The sequence below is a fragment of the Chenopodium quinoa genome, unplaced genomic scaffold, assembly GCF_001683475.1.
Source record: "Chenopodium quinoa cultivar QQ74 unplaced genomic scaffold, ASM168347v1, whole genome shotgun sequence".
In the NCBI taxonomy this organism is placed as follows: domain Eukaryota; kingdom Viridiplantae; phylum Streptophyta; class Magnoliopsida; order Caryophyllales; family Amaranthaceae; genus Chenopodium; species Chenopodium quinoa.
Window position 1 is genome coordinate 991,910 of NW_018744616.1, and position 7,980 is coordinate 999,889.

General features: G+C 35.8%; 1 long non-coding RNA gene across 1 annotated transcript; it reads left to right on the forward strand.

The window, feature by feature from the left end:
- Positions 1–511: 511 nt before the first annotated feature.
- On the forward strand, positions 512–2,807 carry LOC110700025. Its single transcript, XR_002507072.1, has 3 exons — positions 512–1,164; positions 2,234–2,525; positions 2,610–2,807. It is a non-coding gene; the product is annotated as an uncharacterized LOC110700025 (long non-coding RNA).
- Positions 2,808–7,980: the final 5,173 nt, after the last annotated feature.

Sequence of the window (7,980 nt, forward strand, 5' to 3'; positions counted from 1 at the left end):
GAGTTAGTTTGTCATTGTGGTAAGAGTTATTTAATAAGTAAAATAAGTGGTTACTCCATTAGTGTGACAATGGTCACTTAATAAGTGTATATAATAAGGGGTTACTCGATCAATATAATAAGGGTTACTTTGTTGTATTATAAGTTTTACTCGGCTAAGGGTTACTTATTTAAGGGTTACTCAGTCAGTCAAGGAAAACTCTCACATAGAAAACGCGGTAACCGTCTGAGCAACTCTGTTATAGATAACCCTTGACCTACTGAACCCTATAAGTAACCCTGAATAAGTAACCCCTGCGAAACGCTCTAAGGGCCTGTTCACATTTACTTAATTTCAGTTTAGTGAAGTTCAGGTTCAGCTCTAATAAGTTCAGTTCAGTTCAGCTCCAATCCGTTCAGTTCAGCTCCCAATTTCCTTCTCTCATAAAATATTCAGTTCAGTTCAGTTCAGCTCCAATCAGTTCAGTTCACCTCAATTCAGTAAATGTGAACATAACCTAACTGACTGAATAACTTAAAAACTTATTCTTGGATTAAAATAAATAAAATTCCAAATAAAATACAGTAACAAACAAGAGCATAGCTTTATTTTTATTTTTTTGGACGGCAAGAGCATTGCTTTATAACCTTATTACAAACAACTAAACAAGCCTTTACATATATTTTCACCAAAAAAAACAAGCCTTACCATATATAATTAAAAAAAAAAAGAAAAAAATGCAAAGGAATTTCTCGTATCTTCCGCCATTATTTCTCCAAAAAGAACAAAACAACCCACCAAATCCTCAAAATATATCTTCAATTTCAACAAATTAAAAAAAAAATAGAAAAAATCACTTATCATGATTATCTTCATGATAATTTTGGCAGAATTTCGTTTCAAATTCGGGAAATTTGTGAAACTAAACTAGCCCCAAAAAATTGAGAGGGAATTACTTTGATTTCATCTGTTATTCCCTCCCTGATTTTGTGAAATACTCCGTATGTGGTGATTTATCCCTTGTCTATTTTTCTTTATCAAATTTTCCTCCCGTAATTTTACCCTAAGCAATTTCAAAAAACAATCTTACTGAACTCTGGACGAGCGAAGGGAGATGAATTAAAATAGCGTTTGGAGTTGTGGCCGATCGAACTTGATTGGTCAGAGTACATATCACTATCCAAGGTAATTAAAATTTTCAATAATCAATAGAAGTAAATTGTTTTGGTTATTTTTAATTATTTTGAATTTAAAGTATTCTTAATTTTAAGATTGAATTAATTTAGGGTTATTATTCAAAAATTTTAGATTGAACTACTTTGATTGTCGAATTGAAATTGAATGCTATAAAATCTATCAATTTGATGCAATGTTTATTATCTACTATTATACTATAAGGGAAGTTTTTTTAAATGTATAACGCTATTTAAAAATATTAAAATGTATAATAAGGGTTGAATTTGGTGAAAATATGTGTTGATTAATGATTTGTGTCAGAAAAATAAAGAAGAGATATAGAAGAATGAACAGCATATAACAATGTGTTGTGTGGGAAAAGAGTGAAACAGATGTTTATTATGCATATCAAATAGTAGTAATAAACATAGGAGAACATGTATTTAAAAGGATTATGTTTGATCAAGGATATGATCATACGTGATACGCCATTAAGTTAATACTCCCAGCCCCAACATATAAGGATTTAGCAATTTGTGAAGGCTAATAATGATTTAGCAAGGTCAAAAGAATACATGATATGGTTTATTATAATATTGTTTAAGGATAATGGCTTTGGTTGCACACTGAAGTACTGAACTTAGTTCTTTATTCATTATCTGATTATCATTAATCTATTTTAATTGCCTTTGGTTTTTGGTAAAAAAATGACCAATGTATTTGAATCATTCACTAACCAGTTAAGCACTTAATTTTATCACTTATGAATTATCTATATTTAAAATGTTTTGATTGTTTGGTCTATTAATTGTAGTTATGGATTTCTTTACATTGTTATAGTGTGGTGTAATATTATTATGTAATTGTCATATATATACTGTAAGTAGTTTTTTTTTGTTTGTTTGGGTTTTTTTTTTTCTTAAGATTCTATTTGCTTATTTTTAAGAGTATTTGCATTTTTGTTTGAACGACATTTAATTGTACCCAACTTTGATTTTGAGCAACCTATATCGTTAGTTTTTTAAAACTTTGATTTCTAATTTTTATTTTACACTTATATATGATTTTGTTTTTTTAGTGCTGATATGTCTAGATCGGGTGGAAAAGCACATTCAAAGTATGATTACATAAGCCAAAATGAGTATGAACAACAAAGTCTCAAGACAATTGAAACTAACAAGATTAGAATGAAGACATTGGGCATAAAGCGCATTACTGCCTGTTTGACAAGCTTAGTAAGTAGTTCGAAAGTTAAGAAAAGTAAGCAGAAGTACAATGTTTCCCTTGAGAAAGATGGTGATTATGTTACCCGAGGAAAATGAGGAAGTTGAGTTCGAGCAAGAAACTCACAATGTGACTTCAAATAAAAAGTATTGTCTTATTTTTATAAGTTAGTTATTTTTATTTACTTTTCAAAGTTACAAATTATTAATTCCATACTTATACAATGACAGGAGATTATACAATGAAGATGGCTAGAGATCGTATTGGAAGAAATTGAAGAAAATAATGTCTTTTTTTCAAGCTTAGAGTTTTAATGAAAACTCTTTGTTATTTCACTTTATCAAATGTTTATAACAAGTCATGTAATTGTATTGAAGCTAGCGAAGTTATTTAGTAATAACTTAATTACATTTTTTAGATCAATAATGTAATGACTATTCTATTATAAATAAAAAAAATTAGTTTATTTTAAGGAAATCAACATTGTTAATCATAAAATTGGATACTCTATGAATAAATTGTGTATATCTAATTTAAAACCAATGTATGTATTAGAGGCATATATTATGTATTGTACTATTGTGCCTCCAAAAAAAATTCTCGTCAATTTTTATTTGCATCAAATATCATTAGCATTAATATACAAATTGCTTCTAATTATATTTTGTGACAAAATGATATGACTGCCCCTAAATGCATATGTTATTTGGAAGCAAATTTTAATGATGCCCCAAATCATATATTGAGGCAAAATTATATGGTTGCCCTTGAATATATATGGTATTTTGTAGCAAGCTTTTATAATGCCTCTAATTATATTTAGAGGCAAGATTATATGGTTGCCTCTAAATATATGGGTTTTTAAAAGCAATATATTGTATTGCCTCTAAAAGAGGCTTTAGGGGCATTCCATTAATTAGCGACAGACTTATTAAGGGCACTTACTTTGTTGTCTCTAAAAGTTATTAGAGGCCACATCACTATCATTTGAGGCATGTTTTTCTTGCTTCTGTAAGTAATTTTTTTTGTAGTGTTACTATGTTTTACCCTGGAGTATTATTTATTGGTGAACCTATGCCCTAAATCCTTTTATATATTGTTTTCCCTCTATTCCTATTCTTTGTAGTTTAGTTTCATACTCAAATATAAATATTAGTTACTTAGATAATTTAGATTATAATAATTAATTAGGAGTAAAAAGACTTGTTTCCCTATGGAGGTTGACCCTACTTCCCTATCTACTTTAGTCAGAGGATTTAGGTATTTACTTTTGATTAGGGGATACGACTTTACCCTGTCAAAATTTGGCGCCGTTGCCGGGGAAACGGTTTTATTTTTATTTCTGATTGTTTTTGTAGTCTAGATTATTTCCCTTTTTGTCTCAGAGAGCGTTAGTTCTCTGAGACAAATCTCATATTTGCTTCTAGTTTTTGTTTATGCCCAGGTGTTCCAGATCAGGTTACATCCCATTCGATCCTGAGATCGAACGTTCCTTCCATAGACAGAAAAATCTCTACAAGAAAATCCTGGCGGATTCTGGTGATAATAACAATAATCACCGCGATCCTCCAACTGGTTCTAGCGATTCAGAGACATCATCAGACGCAGAATCAGAGATGACGGCTCCAAAGAATCTTAGTGATTATTCACAACCAAAGCTTACGGATTTTCCACATCTCACCCCTACCCCGGCTCTTGATGGGGTTCAATTTGAAATCAAACCTCAATTTATAACGATGATAGAGAGGAAGCAATTTAGTGGAGCCAAGGGTGAGGACCTGAATCTTCACATTGCCGACTATTGTCAATATTGCAACACCATCAGGCAAGCCGGGGTCACTCAAGACCAAATCAGGAGATTCTCTTTCCCTTCTCTTTAACTGAAAAAGCGAAATTGTGGTTTAATGGATTAAATAGAACCACACTTTGTATAATTGACTGGGAAACTCTTGTTTTGAATTTCTATAACAAGTATTATCCTGCAGAGAGAACAACAGTACTGCGGAGTGCGATTCAGAACTTTGCCCAAGAAGCCGATGAGTCATTATATGAGGCTTGGGAGAGGTTCAAGGACTTACAAAGAGAATACCCTCACCATAATTTAGCGCAATGCAGTTAATCCAAGCCTTTTATAATGGCATTGGAAATTCCTCTAGAATAATTTTAGACTATGCAGCTAGTGGGAGATTTATGAATCTTAATGTTGATGATGCAGGTCATGTTATTGAAGATATGGCGATACACAATTCCCAATATGGGAACCCTAGAGGATTTGCTAACAAGGGGAAGCATAGTGTCGACTCTGTATCCTTTTTGCCAGCTTAACTAACCTCTATTTGCCAAAAATTAGATAATCTGAGCACTGCTAATGTAGCTAATGTTTCTGCAATTGATAATAATTCTAATGAGGCTTTCTGTGAAAATTGTGGTATTGTAGGTCATTGGGAGCAAGATTGCAGGAGTTCCGTGGAGCAAGTTAATGCCTTCCAAGCTTATAGGCAGAATAACCCATACTCCAACACCTACAATCATGGGTATCGGAATCATCCGTACCTTTCCTACCGGAGCACTAATGTTCAAAATCCACCACCACAAGAACCACAGGCGCCACAGCAGCAGAAATATTATCAACCCCATTCTAGCCAGAAGAACCAACCACAACAAACCCCCCCATCTTCCGACCCCTCTCTGGCGGAAATTAGAGCAATGTTGGTTAATATGCAAAAGCACATGGAGAGAAGAGATGCGACAATTGATCAAATTCTAGCGCATAATAAAATTGTAGATAATCAAATTGCGCAACTCTCCACTACTCTACAAGCCCGCCAACAGGAAGCTCTGCCGGCACAGCCGACTAGGCCTACGGATCAAGTATTTGCAATTACTCTGAGGAGCGGTTCAAACTATGAAGGGCCCTCTATGCCCAGAGTTGATGAACCTGTTTTATTAAATAATGCTAATCTTGATTCCTTTAAACCAAACAATGTAGTAGATAGCCCTGCAGGGCTAAAGGATAATACTAACATATCTAATTTTACATTGCAGGGTACAACTCCAGAGAAGGTGGCTACTCCAAACAATAATAATAATGCTCCAAAGCCAATTATCAAACTTCCTTTCCCCAATCGTCAATTGAAGTCAAATTTGGATAAGCAGTTTGGTAAGTTCCTGTAGGTGGTAAAAGACTTGAAGGTAACAGTTCCCTTTACTAAATTGATCACACAAATCCCCTCGTATGCAAAATTTATGAAAGAAATATTGACGAGAAAAAGGTCTATTAGTGAGGTACAGACGATAGCTTTCACTGCAGAATGCAGTGCCGTACTTCAAAACAAGTCTCCACCTAAGTTAAAAGATCCGGATAGTTTTTCTATCCCTTGTCATATTGGCAATCTCTTGATTGATAATGCATTATGTGATTTGGGTGCTAGTGTTAGCGTCATGCCATTATTGGTGTGTTCTAAGTTGAATATGGGTAAATTAAAAGCTACCAATATAACTCTACAAACGGCCGACCGTTCTTTCAAATACCCCTTAGGTGTTTTAGAGGATGTCCCCGTTAGAGTAGGTAAATTTTATATACCTGTAGATTTTGTTGTTCTTGATATGGCTGAGGATATGCAAACCCCGATTATTTTGGGTAGACCATTCCTTAAAACTGCAGGAGCAGTCATAGATGTAAGAAGTGGTAAGTTAACACTATCAGTAGGGGATGATAAAGTTGTTTTTAATCTGAATAATGCCCCTAAAAGCTCCATGATTGAGGAGAAATGTTTCAGTGTTAATGTGGTTGTAAATTATTCTAACAAGCCCCAAGCTCTTGAAAAAGATCCCTTGGAGGCGGTATCTTGTGTTGCTTCCTTTTCAAATGAGATAGACAAATGGCAGAAGGAAGTCGATGCAATAGAAAGAGCACTCTACAATGTTGGTCTTGGTTTCGAGGATGAACAAGTGGAACCGATCTAGCAAGTTATACGAATCGAGCCTACGGTAAGTGTTCCGTCAGATCGAGTTGCAAGTGTCGCATGCAAGGAAAATTTGAAGCAATCCTCGATCAAAGAAGGATCTTTAGTGCGTAGCATTGAAGATCCACCATTCCAAGTAAAGGAGGATCCACCAGATAAGGTGATTTGGCGTCCCAGAGGGCAAGTCAGAAAGCCACATCGCAGCCTAAACACCGGTAGACCGGGTGAGAAACCACCCGATCAAGCGTTAGGCCAAGGGTCCTAGATGTTGTACTTGGTAAGAAGGTCGTGCGAGACCTAGATAAACCAGCGCTTTGCGGGAGGCAACCCATATTTCTTGCTTTCTAGACTAGTTTTCCTTTTTATTTATTTTTAATTTTATTTTAGTGAGGCGAGGAGAGTGAAAATTTTACCGTTTATAAGTGTTTTTGTATAGGTATAGGTTTAAGAGGTCAAAAGACTTAGAAAAAATTTGAAGACGAAGAAAAGCTAAGGAAACGACTGGGCACGGGCTTGATCGGGCGGAGCTCGCCCGATCGGGCGCGTAAGCAAGGCAAATTCAAGCCTTAATTCCGCCCGATCGGGCATGGCTGCCCGATCGGGCGCGCAAGGAGAGCTTGAATCGAGCCTTATTTCGCCCGATCGGGCGAGCTTGCCCGATCGGGCGCGCAAGTTCAGTTAGAAACTCGAGCAAATTTCGCCCGATCGGGCGCAAATTGAGTGAAGGAAAAGATATATCGGGCGAGCCATAGGGCGATTTTTTTCGTTCGTGTTTGCGCCTGATCGGGCGCGCATCTTCAATTCTGGAAATTCAAATGATCCGCCCGATTGGGCGAGGCTCGCCCGATCGGGCGCGCCTATTTTTCGCCGTCCATATACTTTTCCTCTTCTTTCTTTCCTCACTGTCTTCTTATTCCATCTTCTTCTCCATTACTTTCTCTCTCTAAAACCTCCATTTTTACATCTTCAAACTCACTTCTTTTTCAAGATCTCCTCATATTCATCCATCAAAACCTCAAAATTCTTCCATACTATTAATCCTCACATATCCCTCTACATTTCCCACCTATTTTCTCCTACTTTATCTCATACTTCCTTCAAACACCTAGAGAGAGAAAGCTCCAAGCATCAAGTTTTTCCTAATATAATGGCCTCAAAACGTCAAGGACACAAAGGGGTGAGAGTTCGAGGGCACCACAACCAACGGTCAACCCGGATCTTCAAATTCCGGGATGGGAGGAGGTTGTCATTACCTCGGAGGAGCAACGGGCTAGGATGCTAATTCTTATAGATCGCCAGGTAATATCTACCCGTTTTATTCATCATCCCACACTAGTTAGGTTAGGCCTAGATAAATATTTGGAAAAATTGTTCAAAGGTATAGGCATGAGTGGTTTCTTTCAAATGTGCCATGATACGTATGACTACTTAACATTAGAATTTATTTCAAGTTTTAATGTTATTAAAATGAATGCACTAATTACTCATGTACAATTCCGATTATTAAACAACGATGTGAGACAAAATCTTTAAGAATTCGGAAAGTTGTTTGATTTAAAATCGGATAAACCGATTGAACCCTCTCAAGACCACACCGCCGTGGTCTATAAGAGGCTAACTGGGGAGGATTTAGTTA